This window comes from Camarhynchus parvulus, chromosome 10 (genome assembly GCF_901933205.1).
Source record: "Camarhynchus parvulus chromosome 10, STF_HiC, whole genome shotgun sequence".
Lineage (NCBI taxonomy): Eukaryota > Metazoa > Chordata > Aves > Passeriformes > Thraupidae > Camarhynchus > Camarhynchus parvulus.
Genome location: NC_044580.1, coordinates 12,725,420 through 12,745,228, shown reverse-complemented (window position 1 = coordinate 12,745,228; position 19,809 = coordinate 12,725,420). Strand labels below are relative to the sequence as shown.

Sequence of the window (19,809 nt, the reverse complement as noted above, 5' to 3'; positions counted from 1 at the left end):
CCAGGTAGAATTTAACTCCAGTGTAGGGAGAAACAACTGCTGGAAAGGAGGGAGCACACAAGACACAGGACTTGCTTTCGAATAACCCTTCAACCTCAGGGTAATTACTGCTGTGGTGTTCCGAGGAAAACAAGGTCAGGAGGAGGAGAGCTCAGGGCAAGGTTCCCAGGGCTGTGCACAAGCAACTAGGACAAGGGTGTTTGTTTGGCCTTTTGAGGGGCTACAGCCTGGATTAGTCTCAGAGAGAATGCAAGACCCAGAGGGAGCTGCAGAAAAAGCATCAGCCTCTCTAAAAACAGAAAGCAAAATGTTTTCTTTCTGTCCCCAGAGGCATGAATGCCAATGTCCTAGGAGCGTGCATGGGAAAGGATATTAAGAAGCGAGTTGTGGAGGCCAGATGGAGCAATGCTCTCCACAGGGACAGTGCTGCTTGCAAGTTCCAGTGGCTCTTTGAATGATGCAATGGAGAAGGGCATCCCAAGAGAAACCACACTTGGGAAGTGTCTCTGCTGTCCCAGTGGGAACCTCTGGACATGGGCAGCAGAGAAGAGAGAGGAACAACCTGTCAAGGACAGGGAACAAAGGAGGAACAGAGACAGCTCCCACAGGCAAACACCACGCCCGGGCTCCTACGGCCGCCAAGTTTTTGCAAGGGATGGCTCCACTTGAAAGAGCTGGGTAGGTCGAAGGTCAGGCGTAATTTCACTCCCTTCTGCAGGGACTACTTAGGCCTTGCTGTTGCAGTATTTACCACTGGGTTTGGTTTCTTCTGCAGAGAGATCTGCCAGATTCTGCTGTGCGTAACCCCTTCCAAGCTGTGCTGATAGCAGATAGCCTGCTTCCCGTAGCTGGGGTGATAAAGAGAAAAATAGGTGAAGATGGGGGCCATGCATTTCTCTGATGAAATCTTATTTATTTTCCAGCTTATACAAAGGTGTTTTCCTGTGAACAAGAGAGGTGAACAATGCACAGATGATCCCTTGCCCAAGCATAAAGCCCCCATCTGCCATAAAAGTGACCAGGGCGCATCTCGTGGCTGATGAATGTGCAGTGACAGCTTTGATATCAGCACAGTTTCATGCTCCTTCCCTCCACTCCCTCTCAGAAACTCACAGGACCTCTCCCCACCACAATCAGGTAGCAAAGATGCCCCTCCACCCCCCCCACTCAGCCCTTGAATGCATCTTGTTTTGGGTAGCAGCTCCTATTGTTTCAACTATCTGTTCTGTAAAGGAGTTCACTGGCTTAGGTCTATCTCAAAAGTTAGCTGCTACACCCCAGAGAGATTCCCCACCCAAAACACTCCCACAACACTCCTTGCAACATGGTTTTCCTCTCCCATCCCAGTTAAAATCCCTGACAGAGGTAGCCCTCATCCTTCGCAGGCACAACTCTTTTTTAAGGTTCAAAGTTGTGGTTCAGGCCACAGCACAGGTCCTGGGAAAGCTTCCTGCCACATGGGACCAGGCCTCCCATCCTGCCACACGTGTTAGCCACTCTGAGTGGGAAGGAGAAATGATCTGTGGCACCACAGCAGTGGATTAAGCCCCAGTCTGCTCTTAATCCCTCTAACAGGATAAGCAAGGGCTTGTGCCAGCATCTCTAACCTCCTGCAGCCCCAGCCAGCGTCACTGCCCGGCCGGCCTACCAGCACGAGGTTTCCAGCAGCTGCCCAAGATATCCACTGGCTGGGACAACCCTTGCATGTAGCCAGACTCCTCTGTTTTGTTTCTTGAAGAACAAAAGGCTTCCACACTCTCTGCCCTCTCCACCAAAAGGGTAATAGCTTCTTTACACACAGGCTGTACACTTAGGGATACTACTGTTTAGGAATTGGGAACTTCAGGACTAATAAAAAAACCTGGATACTGAATATCCTTGGGGCATGGAAAGCTCCATAAGGCTACTGAGAGCCCTTCAGGATATCTACAACTTTCTGATTTGAAAGGAAGAAGGCAAAGGGCAGCACCATGCCCTGGTTTCGCTCTGCTGCCCGCTGCTGATCCTGTCGGAGCTCAGATGAGATTCCAGCCAGTTTAACTTCAAGTCCTTTGCTCTAACCTAAATAAACAAGATTATAGCCAGCTTAGAGTTGGTGTGTCTGTGTAAGGTACTTAATATAAGCACCTTTATATAACCCCCCCACTCTGAATCCTTTGCAGTCTTTAAGGATTTATCCATGCTTATCTCCAGCAGAAAAGGTGTTGCCTTCATCTTCATTTGGCAGATTGAAAACCAAGGGCTGGAAGGGCTCGAGGGAAGGACGTATCTCTCTTTATTTTGTCCATCCAAAAGCTAGACATGCAGGCTTGGCCTCTTAACACACATGGCCTCATCAGCCAGTGGTAACAGCACCACTTCCTAAGGTTATTTGTAAATGCTACAGGAGGAATTACCATGGGAAATACCTGTCTCCTCACTGATGATGGATTAGCATCGACCTCAGGCCAGGATTAAAGCCCTTTGTGGTGGTGGCTCCCTGTGGTGCTCATCTCAGAGCACTGCCCAGGACAGACGGGGCACAGTCCACCGTCCCTCTGTAGCCTGTTGCTTGGGAGCACCAACCTGTAACACGAGCCCACACTCCGTGGTATGCCAGGGGGCTTAATCCCTGATGCATCAGAAGCTTCAAGCAGCCAGAGCACTGAGCAGATACCACAGGAAGATAAACCATGGCTCTTTTGTTCTTTTTCAGGAAGCACTTTGCAAGCTCCTGCCTTGACACAAAGCACTAAATTGTGTACTTGATAGCTTCATTATCCAGGTCCCTCTGATAACCCGGGTTTCTGTGGCAGGTTTTTGATCCTCACCCTGTTACCACACTCACAAGACCCTTCCTTACTCAAGCCACCAATTTGGTGCATGTGCTTCTGGCACATGTTTCATGGAAGGTCCTCCAACGCCTGCAGGGCTTAAGGCAAGCTCACAGTGTGATTAAACACGGGCCTGATGGCGCTAATGCTGCATGAATATGGAACAACACTAATGAACTCTAACGAGCTAGACCACAGGGTTTGTTTGCAAGAGCCCAGAACCAGTCCTACCGGCTGGTGGAGAAGAGGCAGTTTGCTCATTACTGCACGCTCCCCTCCCGCCCATCCATGCCGAGAGAGGCTCTGCCCAGGTGGAGGCCTTATTAATTTGTAAAGTTGTCTTTTGATCTCCGTATCTCGAAGCATAATGAGAAGGTTTGAACTCTGCCCGTCCCACCCTCTCCATACCTCCCACTTGCTCTGATCCCCCAGAACCTGGCAGGCAAGGGGAGAACTACCCCAGTTCTAGGATTCTATTCTTCCTGGAGAGAAGCATATTTGTGGCCTTCTAAAACACACTTCAGTAACCACAACCGTGGCTGATGTAGCAGGAAAGCATCAGTCCCTGCACACCTTCCTCTCTCTCACACACACACCTGACCCTGTGAGGGAAGCCAGGGTGACCACACCTCCAAAGCAGCTCCTTATTCCCTTGGTTCCCCCAGGCCAAAGCAGCTCTTGGAGGCCACCTGGAGTCACTTGTGCCCCTAGGTGGAGAGGCTGGTGACCACTGATGCAGGATGTTGGCTCCTGTAGGACCTCTGCTCTGGAAGGAAGTTCCTAGTGACCAGTGTGTTCCGCTGGAGCTGCTGCAGGAGCTCCTGTGCTGGCAAAGAGCCAAACATCCCACTCATCTCGTGACCCATTAGAGCCTTCCCCTCATGATTCTGTCTCTCTCCCATCTGGGATCGATCCTGCACTGCTGGCACACCAGTTGAAGCTCCTTCTCAACCACTTCCTACCCCTTGGGCTGCAGCCTCTGAAGCCGCAGCAGAAACCGCAGCAAGAGCTCGTTTGGCACCACGCTCTGTGTCCAGGACAGCCGGCTCAGCCACTCAGTTACTCCTCTCCCATGGCTCCTCTTTCTCTCAAAAGGAAATAAAAACAAGCTCCAAGCCAGCAATGTGTCCTCAATGAAAGCCATCTGTCAGAGCCATCGCCATGGTCCCACCGGGCTCTGGTCAGGGTGTCCAGCCCCGCCATGGAGAAGCGCACGTAGCCAGTCCCAGGGGCAGCACGCACCCAAGGGGACACGAGGCTGGAGCAGGGGATGCCACGGGATGGCCAGGCAGCTGTGTCCTCTCTGAGCACTCTGCCTGGGGCTGTGCTACCTCCTCTCTCAGCAGCGACAACAACTTCCAGGCAAGGAGCCAGCTGATAGCTCTGCACATCCACAGATGTCTCCATACAGTTCCCATACACACTGTTTGGAGTGGTGAAGAGCTCCCTAGAAGAAACAAGAGTGGGCTGATGGGCAGGGATATCCACCCATCTCCTCTACCTGCTTCACAATTTCCTCCAAGGGATCTTTCCTAGCACTTAGTTGTGTGACCCTTGTAAAGACTCCCAAGTGTTTCCCCCTCCCTGCCAGGAGGTTTATACCAACATGTTTTTACAACAGACATTATTAGTCATACTCCATATGTCCTCTGCAATCACCCCTCCTTCTCAGTGGGATCTCCCATCACACCAACTACTTTGTCCAGCCTCCAACAGAGCCTTTATTAGAGCGTGAACCCATTTGCCTTCTGCCATCAACTCCCCCTCCAGGCATTTTCACATTTCACTGTTCCCTCTCACCTCCCTGTTCTGCCCTACAGATCAGTTAATAATAATAGATCCAACCTATTCTATCTAGTGTTCTTAGAGAGTTAAGCAGCTGCAGCTCCAGTGCTGAGTCCCTCTACACATCCCCAGCTGGCAATGGGCTGTCACCCCGAGAGCCCCAGCAGAAAAAACAGTGACTCTTACTGCAGACATCCAGGGCAGACACAGAGTAAAAACATGTGGGTTCAACAGCCCTCAGCTCCTAACGGGGCTTTGCAGCTTACCACAGCATTCCCTTTGCTCCATGCTCTGGGCCAGGTTTGTTTGTACGTCTTTAAGGTGTCCCTCAGGGACCTACAGATGCAGCCCCAGCACCTCCTTTAGCATGTGTGGTGGGGCCAGAGCAGTTATTAGGGGCTTTTGTGGTAATCTGTATTCAGTTTAGGAAGCTCTCTTCCATTCCTTGCTAATCCACCTCAAGACTGAGGTAGAAAACAGCATGGAGGTCATTGGCACCAAGATCTGATGTGGCTCATTTCTGTAAGCAGGGCTGGCTTCTTGACACTGTGCTGCACACACCACTCACCTGAAAGAACCCCAGAACCTCCCCACGACCCAGAGGGATGTGCAGTCCCTTTAGCTGTGAATGGGGCTTATTTGCAATCTTCCTCCTCTGTTGTCTGCCTGCATCTCCTCCCTTTAGGTAGGTTGTTTTCTGCAAGACCTGAGAACATAAGAACCTATCTACCTGTGCTTCCTCCTGCTCCAGCTACACCTGCACATCTGCCGTGCCTGCTGCAGGCAGGGAGAGGAGAGCAGCCCTGCCAGCTGTGAGGACAGTGACCCCCAGCCGCAGGGCAGCAGCAGGGCTGTGTTTTGCAGAGCACGTGCAGCCCCACGCAGGAGGCACGTTTGCTCCTGCTGCCTGTGGTTCCTGGCAGGATTTCCAGGGACCAGCCCTCGGCTCACAGAGCTGCTTGTTCAGGAGCATGTTGTGTTTTTGCCTGGGCTTGCAGCTGCCTGTCAGCTGCTGTACAAACACAGCCCTGTCTCCCAGCTCCCCCCAGCCTCTTCTCGCTCCTCAGCCCGGCTCTTTGCGGTGCTCAGGATTAGCCACACCTCAGCTGGGTAAACAGGAGCTGATCCTGCCCCATCAGCCAGCGGCTTTGCAGCCTCAGCTGCCGCAAGCAAGAAGTGCTCCTTTATTTTTCTCCCAAGTAAATCTCCCTTTCATCATTCAGCAGATCTGAAGCCCTTAATTAGACACAGCAGTGGATGTGATCCTTTGCATTGGCTTTATCTTCTATTTTCTTTCTTTATCCTTTTATTTTCTTTCTTCATCCTCCTATTCTTTGCTTTTATTCCGCCCAGCTTCCTTATATTCTGAGCTGTTCTTCATTTTCTCACTCCTTTTACCCACTTTTTTTTTATACCTATCTGAGAAAAGCCACCCTTCCTTTCTGTATGTCACCTTCTGGGTGCTAAATAATGAACTAATGAACTATTCTGGTCTGAAAAAAAGCCCTGGAGGTTGTTCCTAACTCCAGCCAGCACCTTAATCTTCATTCCAGCTCAGAGGCAGCATTTCCTGCAAATTTCTACCTGCTCTGAAGGGATTCTGAGCAGGGAAGGAGGAGGACACCCATTCCCTGCAGCACAGCACCCTCTAGCCTCCGCCAGGGCGGTAGCTCTTTCCTGAGCTGGAAGGAAGGAAGGACCTTCACCATCATCACTCAGCCACGCATCCTCCCATCCTGCTACACTCCCCACACATCCAGCCCTGCTCCCTGCATAACTCCTGCATAACAAAATCCTCCTGCAGCATTACTGCCAAATCTCAGGATGGATTTCATGGGGACTCCGGAGGTCAGGATCTTAAAGCTGGTCTGCTCTGAGGAGACATGGCAAATCAGACGTCATTTCCCACAAGTTGAGACATCAGTTTTGCAAGGTGGAGCCCGCAATGAGCCACGGTGGAGTCAGCCTGGAGATGGGGTCATTACACAGCATCAGCAGCACTGTTTATTTCCTCCAGCCCATGCAATGCATTAACTCAGAGATGGTACAAAGGCAAGCGCTGCTCCTGCAAAGCCAGGTAAGGTCAGCCAGAGGAACGGAGTGCAGTAGCTCTGCAGCTGCTTTGTTTTCTTGGGACACTGATCTGCAGCCTTCCAGGTACCTGTGCATGGAAAAGGGTGGTCACTCCAGCTCACTCCTGGCCATGGTACCAGACCTTCACTGCTTGGCTGTGACTGCCAGTGCATCTCCAGGAAGCCATCAGGCAGATGGCCTTTCACCCAGCCATCCCACTGCTCTTTGCAGCTTCCTGCTCACCTACCCACCTCACCAAACCATGGCTCCCGTGGACCCCAGCAGCCTCACCCACAACCCTCCTCCCTGCACCAGCATCAAGCCTGTTTCCTCTCACCCTTGCTTTCCTTCTACACCTCCAGGAAACAGAGCTCTGGCTCTCTGCTCCCAAACACCATCACTCATTGTCCCAAATCACAATTGTAACCATTTCTTCTGTACTCACCATCATCCAAATACTGTTGTGTTCTCCCTACCTCCCTTCCTCCCAGATCTATCCCAATTCCCACTATTTTGGCACAAAATCAATTTTCCGCCTCCACTTAGTTTATTTCCATGAATATTGCTCTCTAGGAAAAGGCCCTTCCCCATTCCTCAGGCAATACTAAAATTTGGATTTTTACAAGGGGCTGCTAATCCCATTGTTCAGTTCACTGAGCGTTTCAGTTTGCAGGATTGCAACCCTGAATTCTCCTCAGGCACCACTACTTCTATGGAAACTTTCCCACAGAAAGCATTTTGCAAGCAGCCACTGAAAAAAACCCCATAAGACTGTGGTCTTAGTAGACTCCATTGCCAGCTTTCTGAGGTGGGACAATCACAGCCTTTCCAGACTCCAACCTCAGCAACACACTGAGGAAATAGTGGCAAATGTCAGACAGACCACTTGGGATTAAACAGAAGACCAGTGGTTTCCTTTATTCAGCAAGACATCTTGGAAAGTCTCCAGGAGAAGCTCATACATCCTTCTGGCTCTAGTACATCCATTTATCTAAATCCACCCTGACTTCCTCCAGAGATGTCTCCTCTCCCTGCTCTCACTGCCTGCTAAACACCTGCTGCTCTGGTGCCACCTTCCCTGTACAAACCACCCTGCTTCTGCAGGTGGCTTTAGGGACAGGTGCCACACCAAAGCACTGCCTGGCTCCTGCAGCTGTACCTTAAGTTCAAAATGTGTGAAAGGGGCAGAAACAGCTCTAACTGAACAAGAGGTGGCATTAAAGGTGGTTGCAGAGAACAAGTCTGCTCAGCCTGGCAGCTTTTGGTGCAGAAGGTATCCTGAAGGTAGGAATTTCGCCTAACCAGACTCCCTGGAAAATTCAGTAGTGTTGTGGGACAGGTTCCTTTCAGGGAGATACAAGATGAATCCTTCTCCCAGACCACTGAGTTTGTTTGTGGAGCCAGGCAGGGTTCAAGTGCCATGGAGCAACCAAAAGCAGGAGCAGAAGCAGTGCTGATGCCAGGGAGTGATTTTCAAAACCTCTTCCTCTGGGCAGCAGCTGTGGCTGGATGTGGGGTAAAAGCAGTGAGCTGGCTGCTCGGAAATTGTGGACAGAAGCAGCAGAACACAGCCTGGTTAAGTGCTCAGCTCAGTGGCATTTCTCTTTTGGCCTAAAGAATTTGGGAATGCAATAGCCCATCTGCTCTGAAATGATCTGTGATGCTGTCTGTACAAGCAGTCTGAGCCCTCTGGGGTTTGGGAGAAAAACAAAAAAAATGAGTCATAAAGTCTCTAGCAATGGCTTTCAGGCATTAGAGGAGACCAGAGTCTACAGTCTAGAGGGGACAAAAAGGTGGACAGCAGTACCCAGAAGGGCTGAGGTCAGTCACTTCAGTTCTATAATTAGGAAATAAATAGCATGCTAAAGAAACCCAGAGTAGAAGCTTTTGAGGAGTGTGACAGAGCTGGAAGTTGGCAAGGAGCAGCTGAATGAGAATGTGATGGAAAAATACAGATCAGGTGGGCCACGTGCCACCTCCCCAGCTGGTTTGTATGATGCAGCCGTTCTCCCATCCCTGGCACTTGCCTCTGTACATTGCCAGCTCCTCAGGACAGAGGCTGGTCTATTTAGAGCTCTGCAAAGTGCCCATTACTCTTTTAGACACCATTTTCAGAAAATATGTAAAGGTCCAAAGAGCACTGTGCCTCCAGATCCAACAGGCTCAGGAACAGCATGGCTCTGCAGCCCACAAGCCAAAGCCTCACTGGCACTGCAGGGAAGGCAGAGAAGGAGAAGAGGAAAAAGCATTGCCTTTATTTCCATCTGCAAAGCTTTTTTTGTGCTCACATGTCACTGACAGGCACTTTGCTTATTTTCAGCTGGCAATCAAACCCTGCCTAAGAGGTGTTTTCCTTTTTGCTCCTGCTACACACTGCCATAGATGAACACCCTGATGTTTCCTCTGGCAAAAAGGTTTCCTCAGGGGTGCAAAGTCCGCAGGAGTCCTTCAGTGCACAGCATGTTTGCTGAGCAGGAGAAAAGCTGGGCTAGGGGAAATGAAGCAGAAAAACAGTTCAGAGTTGTGGCAGCAACAGCCAAAAGAGAGAGGGATGCGAAGAACAAAAGGTGATTGTCACCACAGTGTTGCACGAGGGTGTCTCGGGCTGGCTCAGCAGCACGTGGAGGTCTCTGTGCCTGGTACCTTTCCAGTTGCTGCATTTAAAAAGGTGGGATTTTCATTAGTCTTTTTTTGGCCTCTCTGTACAGAGGTAATTGCCTGTCCAAAGCACAAGGCAAAGCTGCATTCTTCCAGTGCTTGCAGTTTCCAGCATGTACAATTGTCCATTTTTGCCACACAGCTCAGAGAGGGATCCTCCTGTCTCCAAAGCATGAGGGTGTTCCTGGACACTCCCACCCCACCTCTCAGCAATACCAGCAGGCGCTGGGCTGAAGCAGCTAAATCCCTCCCTAGAAGGCTGGAAATGAAGCTCAGCTCTTTCCAGCGCTATTCCTTTGGGGATGGCTGAGGCTCAGAAGGCATTTTCTGGGTATGAGCTGTTCACTGTGAGTGGCACAGCCTTGCCCCTGGCTCTGGGCCAGAGTGCTCCAGCCACAGCACAGGCACCCAGGGCTGCTGCAGCGCCAGCCCTGCAGAGCCCACCAGCACATCAGCCACAGCAACTCCCCACACACTCCCTACAAACAGCTTCCTTCACAAGCCACAGCTCACCAGCTGTTTTAACTGCCCAAAGTCAGATTTGCATTCCCAAAATGTGCTTGCTTCCTCCCAGACATCCCTGCTCCCACGCTACAAGGTGCAGCTGGAACCCCTCAACACTGCCCAGAGTAAGACACCAACGACCTGCACTGGTTCTTCCCTCCCTTTCTGGAGACACAGCATCTTTTCTATCACTTCCCTCCTTGGGAACACAGCTCAGGATTCTGGCTCCCACTGCCACAGCCACTTGTGAATTTATGCTGCCACCTCTTCAGTGTTCACCTCTCCTCAGCAAGAAGTGAGCAGCAAGTTTGGTTTGCTTGGTTTTGTGACAGGTCCATAACAATGCTCTCTTCTAACAGCTGAGCTTCTCTCAGGTCAGAGAAATCTCCAACAGTCTCGAGGACTTAAAATAAAAGCCTTGCCTGGAGGCTCAGCTCGGGTTTGAGACGTGTTTTCCTGCCCGGATCTGTTTTTTCCTGCCTGGATCAGATGGTGAAAGAGCTAAGGTACACCTGGAATCAATTGGACTGCAATTTTCTGCAATCAAACTCAAACACATTCCTCAAATACCTAAAGTTGAGTCTGATACCGGATGTTTATCTGCTGAGCCTATCTGTTAACTTGATCACAAGCATAGCTGCCTTGAGACACACCAAACCTCAGCCCAGCTGAGCCACTAACAAATTTAGCAACCATAAACCCTGGGTATTTTCACAAGGTTAATTAAAAGATAAGGAATACAACTCTGTTTGACTGAGTGGTGTGGGATCACACCTGTAGCAAGTGTGGAGAGAGGAGGATGCTGTTTGTTCTGCCACCTTCATTCCAGAATTTCCCTCTCTGCCCTTACCCAGAGCTCCCTCCTTCCCTGTGACTCAGGCTACAGCAGTTACTCATCCCTCCACGTACACAGCGCCCTGGAAAATGTGACTTGCTCCTTGAGAGCTTTCTCCACGTAGGAAGCTCCAACACCCGGTAAACAGAGGAAACATTTAAAATATCTGAAATGAGAGGAAGGATTTTTCCATCCAGTTATATAAAGCAACCATTAACACAGAACAGTTGATGTTACCAACAACGTAACACAGGGCTCTTTTGGAAGAACACAAAAAAAGCAGGTTTATAAACATCACATCAGGGACAGTTTTTTATCTTATAATTTATTTTCCTTGCAGCGCCATTCAGATGGGGCAGGGTCCATCTACCTCAGAGTGGATTTTGGTGTCCCCATCATACACCCCACTCGGTGGGACAGTGCTGAGCACTCTGAGGGACCAGAGCAGAGCCTTCACCACTGCCAGCACAGCCCAAGGCTGCTCTGGGGGACCAGGGCAGACCCTTCACTATTGCCAGCACAGCCCAAGGTTGCTCTGACGGACCAGGGCAGAGCCTTCACCACTGCCAGCACAGCCCAAGGCTGCTCTGAGGGACCAGAGCAGAGCCTTCACCACTGCCAGCACAGCCCAAGGCTGCTCTGGGGGACCAGGGCAGAGCCTTCACCACTGCCAGCACAGCCCAAGGCTGCTCTGGGGGACCAGAGCAGAGCCTTCACCATTGCCAGCACAGCCCAAGGCTGCTTCCCAGCGTTCGCCACCCAGAGCTGGGCTCACGATAAACAAATCGAGTGCTGAGGGCCCAGCCACCATTCCTAAGGCTCGAAAGTACTGTTTGTAAAAGACGCAGTATTATGTAACCAGCAGCAGGTACACGACACAGTTTATCGGCAGTCTGGAGGGATCTTTGGTCCTCACGGCCACCGAGCTCCGTATCACTGAGGAGCAACCGTGTCCTGCAGCTGGAGCCGCTCCCCAGGCTGCATCCCCCGCGCCATGGGCGGTGACTGTGGCGGCAAGAAGCGGCGGTATACTAAAAATACAGCTGAGGCTGAGCCGACGGCTGCCCCCACCCCTCACAGCCCACCGTATCCTCAGGCCCCGCTCCGTCATGGCCGCGGCACCGGCGGCACCGGCGCTGCCCATAGCCCCGCCCCCAGCCCGCCGCCGCCGCCGCCAATCACCGTCCTCCGCCTGACTGACAGGTGCCCGAGCCATTGGACCCGCGGTGTACCGCCCCCCGCTCTCCTCTAGCCAACGGCACCCGCGCGTCAGTGATGGAGTGCCCGCGCCCAGCTCGCCTTTTGACCAATCGGCGTGCGGACCTGGGCGGAAGCGGCGCGGCGGTGGCCAATGGGAGAGCGAGGGCGGCCGGTATAGGGCCGCGGGCGGCGGGCCCGGGGCAGACGGCCGGGAGCGGCGGCGGGAGCTGGCTGGGCCTTCGTGCCCGGCCGGGGCTGCAGGTGAGGAGGAGGCGCCCGGTAGCGCCCTCCCGCAGGGCTTGGGGCACGGCTGAACCTCCTTCCCGTTCCTGTCGGCACGCCTGGGGGGCTGCCCCGCGGCCGGGTCGGTCCCTGCCCAGCCTTGCGCTGTGTGCACGCTCGGCCCCGCGTGCTCGTTGCCCGGGATGCGATGGGGTTGCTCCTCGGTGGGGCTGTGGCGGTCGGGGTCCGGGCCCCTCGCGGTTCTCTCCGACGCTGGAAGCTCTGGGGGTGGCGGTGCGGTGACAGCTTCCCCCGTGGCTGCCTGGGGCGCGGGGCTGTGCGGGGCAGGGGCTGCGCTGGGAGCAGCGATCCCGGGGCTTGCAGGGAGGGGCGGGATGCGATCGGAGCTGGGTGTGGAGCGGAGAATGGTCCTGTGTGAATGAGAGCCGGGGCATCGTGCCCCTGCCAGGCCACACTGCTCCCGATGAACCAGGCTCTTCTCTGGTTCTCCCGCTCCAAGGTCCCGACCCTGCTACGAGCATCTTGCATCAGCTTCAGGCTCCCTTTTGTTGTCTGTTGTTTTTTTGTTCCCTGTGTGATGGACTCTGCCCCATCCTGCACCTTCAGGTGTAACTTGTGCATCTCCTCCAGTGCAGGAAGTGTCGATGTGTCTATCACAACTGATGAGTTACAGCTGCTGAGGTGTCTCACCTGATGCTAACTTGATTGCAGAGGTATGTCAGGAGCAGCTTTATCCATGCAGTTATAGCTGGAAGGATTGCATTCTGTACTTTCAGTCTCATGTAGGTTCCCTCAGAGAATTTGTAGCAGCTTCCTCTTATTGTTGATGAACAATTGTCACTGGTCTGGCAAGTATAAAGATTCCTGTCAGCCTCTTAGATTGCTTATTGGCTTTCACAGCACTGGTGTGTCCTTCTGTAACAAATGTTCCTGGCTTGTTAGTCAGCTAACTGGTACAGTGTGTTCATCTTCCATGCCTCATTTATCAATTGTTATCATGCTCAGCCATGTTCATAATATTGCTCAGGTTGGTGTGTTGTAGTCCCTGCTGATGTGGTGTCCATAGAGCACTCAGTTCAGTTGTTTGTATTTGTGATATCTTGTTTTTAGACTTTCTTTGATAATGTGTCTTTCCTGTGCAGGGAGTTTTGTCTTGGGTTGCTGTCTTATCTTTCATGAGTCACTGTCTCTCTGAGGTGCTTGCTTCGTTCTCATATCACAAGACAAGTTTCAATAGCTTCCCTTGCCTCTTCGTAGATCAGTGAACATTCAGCCATTCTCCTTATTCTAGACATCACTTATTTTGGTCTTAAAGTCAAGAGTAAGAACAGGAAGGATATGAAAAGAGAAATAAAAGCTAATGTTTAAGTTCTTCCGTTCTCCTGTCTTAATCTTAAAAATAGTGCTTTTGCATGGCAGGTCCTCTGTGTTACTGAGTGAATTAGTTGCACAAAAGATGAGGCTGACCTAAGATTGTGCCAGACTGTCTTTTTTTAGGTGTGGAAGAGATGTGGAGGTTGTGGATAAAATGTTCTATCTTGCAGAACTGTTTCTGAAGAAACTTAAAAATTAACATGTTCTTCTCTTCCTTTAAAAGCTGTATTTCTCTATTCAGAGAGTGAATAGCAGCTTAAACTCTTAGTGTTTCATAAAGCTGCTTTATTAAACCTATCATGTGAAAACCTAGAGATTAACACATTGAAAGAGTTGTATTGGGAAGGAATGGTGGCAAAATAACACTGTTTGACCTTGACACAAGCACATGAAGATGTTTTCTAAGTTCCAGCTATACTCCAGATGGGATTTGATGTAGGATAGGAAATGGTTGCTTTGGAGCAATGAAATGCCTGTGTGCTACTGGATTTACAGTGTCCTGTTACCTTTCTTCATCCATATCTCTTGCCTCTTCATCCAGGCTTTCACAGTGCCAGCTCTGTACCAGAACTTGGATTAAGCTAACCAAGAACAGCATTTTTCTGGTAGGAGTGTAAGTCTTGGCCTTGGCTGCTTGTAATTCTTACTGAAAGGTGCCAAGACCAGCCTGAAACTGGTCACTTGGGCTTTTCAGCAAAAGCCTAAACAATCATGCTTGGTTAGTACTTGGAGTCTTCATGTACACTTCTGAGTTTCTCTGGAAGATTGTGTTTCATGATGTTTTACAGCTCTGAATTGCTGCTCTTAATGTGCTATAGTTCAGTTGATCTTCTGTGCAGGTATTTACCCTTCTTCTGCCTATATATCTCGTAAAGTTTGAGCTTACATGCAGTTAAACATTTGATCAAACTCAGCTGATTGATTGAATTTCAATTGATTTTAATTTCAGTGTGCAAGGCCACACTGTCCTTTTTGTGGAGAAGGAAAGTCCCACTTGCCCAGCATACATGGGTGGCTGGGATGGTGCCCTGTGGGGCAGCTGTCTTAGCCCTTTCTGGCTCTAGCAAGGCTTCTACACCCAAGGGCTTATCTTTCCTTCAGCTCCCTCAGCTGACTTAATAATAAAGATTGTCTCTGACTGCCAGCCTTACTCTGCCAGTATCAGGCAGCAGTAATTGAAAATGCTTTGCAAAGCAGTTCAGTACAAACCAGGTGCTTGAAACGTCATTGAGTTCTTAGAGGTAATGGCAGTGGAAAGCAGTGCCAGGCTTGGCAGAGAGCAGATTTTTATCTGTATCTCTAGACTGACCAACCAGTGCAGTTGCCTATTACTCTCTCTGTTGTTGAGTAATGTTTTCATTCCTTCTTATTATGGGTTCAGTCTGACTAAAACAAATTACCTTGACAGCTTCCTCTGCTCATATGGGTTGAGCTCCTGGAAACACCGAACTTTTCTGAGATGTCTCATGTCTTATTTGCAGGTAACTGAGCTACAGCCCTATTCAGGGCATCAAGTACTCAAAAAGTATAGTACAGGCTCCTCATAGGAAGGGACAAGTGACTGACTGCTGCTGAGAGTAGCTTGTCCTGCTTCTAAACTTACCTCAAAGCATCCTCAAAGATGCTTTTGTATAGAGCTGCAGGTTCCAAAAAGCTTGTGCAGAGGAGATTGAAGCCTGGTTCCCTTATCTGGAACACCCAGTTCTGTGAAGTGTTGGTTGGGCATATGTGAATATGAAGGGTTGTACTAAGTGAAATAAGCACATGCACAGTAATTTACAGTGAACCTCCTTGTAAAAGGTAAGGACAAAATGTCCTAAAACACGGGCCTGTATACCCCTAACCTGTCACTCTGATTCAGCAGGAGAGAGGGCAATGTAGCTCTGTGCACATTGAATTGCTGGTGACTGCTGTAGTGCTCCAAAACCTCTCTTTTAGTTGCAGTCTGGGAGAACCTGAGTATTCAGCAGCGGTGGTAGCTGTGTGTTGGTCAGCCCCTGTCTTTTTGTGTGTAGTTCTTCTGTCCTGAAGCGTTTTTGCTTCAATGTTACTTGTGTGAATTACGTTACTCCTCTAGTGCCAGCCTTCTATCTCTCATGGACAGGCTGTGAGAGAATGACTCTGCAAATCTCCTGCTCCCCTGTGGAGAGGAGCTGCTCTTCAGGGGAACAAATTAAGCAAGGTGTTTAAAACCTCAGTGAAACAGCACCTCAGCTTTTCATCCTGTTCAGTATTTTGTTTACGGGCTGCTTGTACTGGACTGTTCTCAAATAAAGTTCTCTTACCTGTGTTGTGCTTTGTTGTAGGTGGGCTTTCTCTGCTGTGTGTGGAGCATGTTCCCCACTTACTCAGTCCTCTGGCTGAGCAAACAGCTGTGATGTGTTTGGACTTTGAGCTATTCCTCCAGTATGTTCAGCTGAGCCCTGTGGCAGTGTGGGAATGGAGGAGTTGCAGTCAGAGGATAAATGAGGCTTTAACAATGTGATGCTTCAAAATATAATGAAGGAATAGAGCAGACTTCCTTGAGGAGAGTTGGTCTATAATGCAGTTTTTATTAGCTCACTTAGCTGTCTGTGGCTTGATTCCAGCAGCATTCCCTCAACTACTGAGCATGGTTTGTTGGGTTCTCTACAGTCTGTTTAATCCATTTCTTCCCTGGAGCTTAATGCTGCTCCCTGGCACAGTTATGTGGTAGGCAAGGGACATCTGCTAATGCTGTAAGACTCTGCAAAGGTGTTACCCAACATTTCTCTCTGTACCTAGAAGTTATCTTGACCTCTTCAAGGACCTATAGTTACGTAAAGTAGTGGTTAGAGAGACAGTCCCAAGTCTCTGCACCTTATCTTAAAGGAAAGGCTCATGTTATTTGAGCAAACATAATTATTTGACTACTGCAATTAATTGATTTCTGTGAAGTCAGCGTCTGCTCCTGTCTTGGTTTAATCATGTTCATGAGGTGTGTGCAATAAAAGCTAATGCAGAGGTTTTCAATCCATTTGACACAAACAGGAATCAGGATAAGGTGATGTAACAAGGACTCTACATAGCAACCTTAACTAATGTATAAAAGCTGCCAGTCCTGAAATAGACCTATTTCTGATTAGTTAAGATGATATTGTGGGGAAACAAAGGCAGTTCCTGTAGTTAGGAGGAAGTGAATATCAAGGCTTATTTGACTGCAAATTAACATTCTTGGAGAAGTGAGAGTGCTGGAGAGCCTTTGGCCCTCTTGGCTACAGATCTATTCTTGGGTGCGTTTTTAAGCAACCTGCCTTGGGCTGTACACCCAGCCCTCTGAGATGCTCGATTTCTGCTCTGAAGTTGTAGAACTCCTCAAGGGCAAGGTAAAAAGCTCTAGTTCAAGGCACTTGTCTTTCTGACTGTGCTGATGGTTCCTTGTGCTATGAACTTTATCCCTGTAACCTCACAGTACCTCTGAATTTAGTGTGAGCCAAGTTTGTAACTGATGAAAAGGTCAAGTTCCAATGAAGGCACCAGCCAAGAATTTTTTTCAGAGCAGGATGTAAACAATACTTGTTGGTTTCCGTACTTGCCAACCAGCCAACTCCTGACCTGGGTATGGCCCTGGCCCAGGGAGGGATTTGCACTGAGGACTTCAAAAGGCTGTCCAAATAGTGTTCTTTAAACATCCTTATGATGGGGCATGTCAGTGTGCCCTCTTTATTTTGGAGATAAAATCTGTCACATATTGGACAACAAGCCTGTGGTGAGCTTTGCCAAACTCCTGAGGACTGCACTTTATCTCTCATGGCCACATCTAACCCTAAAGTGCCTTAAGTGCTCAGCTAATTCTTAATTATACCCTCTGAGGTCTGAGACTTAGCTGGCTCTTTTAAATGGCCAGAAGTACTGAGTGATGCGTCAAGATCTCAGCATTTGCTTCTGACGTGTTCTCTGAGCCACACTGAAGGTAATGGGAGGTTCTGCACTGCGTGAGCTTGGGCTGGGTAGATGCCAGTCTCAAGATAAGTGGTGTCATGACTTGGTTTTTGTGCATAAGCTCATGAGGCATAGTATTGGTGTGGCCCTATGTGCCTGTGTAATTTTCAGGGAACAAAGCAGTTTGTTTTCATGGCAAAGTGTTAAATCTAAAGGCACTTTTTATAGAGCTGCTGGATAAAGGGATATGGAACTGTGCAAAAAAGTTGAGGCTTTCCTCATGAGTCCTCTTACACAGGTTCTGTACTTGTGTAGCTTGTCCTCCAGTGCTTAGTCTGGCAGCCTTTCCCATCAGGACACATGCTTCAGAGCCTTTCTCAAGTGTTTTCATCTTCATGTGGATGGTCTCTAAACATCATCCCCTGCATTTAAACTGCTGAAAGCTCAGCCGTGTGACACTTTGTGTACTTCCTGGAGTGACATTTGAGTAATATGCTGGCATGGAACTTGTCTTTGTTTAAAAAACTATGCAGGGCTCTACTTTTTACCCTTTCCTTAATGGAGTCCCTTTCCCTATAATGTGGTTCTAAATATCTTACCTGGTAGTGACAAGCCTGTACCTTCTGGTTTTGCAGTGTATCTTTCAGAAAGGTCATTAGCTTTGGCTGATGTTAAAGATGTTAATTTCCTGGAAACATTCCGTAAAGAACTAACTTCAGCCTTCCTCCTTAAAAAGTTGGGAAAGAACCCCACCTTATTTCTGATCCCAGTCTGCCTAGGCACAACTCTTAAGTAGGGTGGGTTTGCTTTCCTCTTGTCTGATATACTTGTTTTTAGGGTTTTATTCCCAAACAGACACTAAAATATATGAAACCAGTCTGAGAAGTGTCTGATATGTTAGTTAACAATGTCTGCCTGCATAAATCTGTCAGAAATGGCCTCTTTGGCTCTTCTGAGTGGGTAAGAGTGTTACTCTGCTTGGTCAGCTGTAACTGAATAGGAAAGTGAATTGTTAAAGACTCACTGTTGGCCAGGCACATTTCCAGTGTTGTGGTGTCCAGCTGAGCTCTGAGAGCATCAGTCAGCCAGAATGCTGAGGGGTGGGGAGGCATCCATGAGGCTTTTGTACCGAGCTGCCCTTCCTGGAAATGGCATTCCTTCAAGATTCTTCAGGCCACGTAATGGAGAGTAGCATATCTCGTTAGTGCAGCCCCTTTGCTCTTTGTGTTCCATACAGCTTCATCCTTGCATTAGCCCAAAGCATTTCTAATGCCTCAGTGAAATAAATGAGTCTGCCAGGCTTTCAATGGCTTGTTAAAAGGAGGGAGGATCCTGTGGGAATGGCTCCCTTTAATATCTTTGCTTTTTTAGTGTTGCCTTTCCAGTATGAAGAGTCAGACTCTGCTTTCGTGGGTGGAGGAGCTGTAAAGCTTGGTAGCTACCAAATCCTGTGTGTGCCCTGTTGAGTCACAGTGGCTTGTGTCTCTGGAAGCTTCCTCTCCACAGGAAACCTGAAACTGAAATGTGTACTGGTCTTGGATTTGTTGATAGTTATGAATTCACTTATTGAACAAGTAAATATTTTGATGATGGATTTCCCAAAAACTCAGTGTTTTGAAAGGCTACATAAAGAATTTGCTGTAGCTCTTCTGGCTTTTGTTGTACTTGTGTCTGTTTCTTTCTGTAAAGAGTGAGACTTGGGATTTTTTTCTCGTTATACTTGTACAGATGAAGTGCACTCTGCTAACAGTAATGCTGAAATGTTTCCTGTAACATGGTTTTCAGCTTTTTGTGATGAAAGGGCAAATGAAAAGATCACAAATCCAGCCCTCACTGTCCAGTGATTAATTTTAAAGTTATCCCTCAGTTAAAATTGGGATTTAACAACATTGCTTGAGAGGCCTGCAGGTCTTCGGGGCTGTCATGCCTGTAAGTGTTTTAAAAAACAAAATTGTGCCATTAAGATGCTTCATAATAACATGCTTGGGGCCAAGAGCTTCAACTTCCTTGGGTTCCTTAATTTCAAGTGCTTTGATGGATGGACAGGCTAGATTGCTTCCAGTGGTGTGCTTTTTGGTAATTTTGCCTAGCCTGCCAGCAGTGAATTCAATGTTTTGTATATGGAAAAAGCCAAATATTTGTCCATTTAGATTAATGCTGACCCAGTTAGAGGAGATTCTAGATTAAAATTTGTCTGGCTCAACTCTGTGGTTATCTATCTTTTTTGTTTAAACAGACAAATTTATTGGGTCAATGTAAAAAGGGTTTAACAAAACAGAAGCAAGGTGACCTCATCCCAGCTAGTTACAGAGGGAGACATTTGTCCTAGGTGATTAGAGGCAAAGCTCAAATCCATTTTAGTAAGCTAAACCCTTAAAATTTTAGAGTTTGACTCAGCCCTTGCACATCTGCCCTGGCTGAGAC

General features: G+C 48.9%; 1 protein-coding gene across 1 annotated transcript in view; it reads left to right on the top strand.

The window, feature by feature from the left end:
• The first annotated feature begins 12,063 nt into the window (after positions 1-12,063).
• The window catches only part of ABHD2 (abhydrolase domain containing 2), a 36,654-nt gene continuing 28,908 nt past the window's right edge, over positions 12,064-19,809 (top strand). Inside the window, exon 1 of the mRNA XM_030955326.1 lies at positions 12,064-12,129. The gene's annotated coding sequence lies outside the window, so the exon portion shown is untranslated. The remainder of the gene's footprint in view (positions 12,130-19,809) is intronic.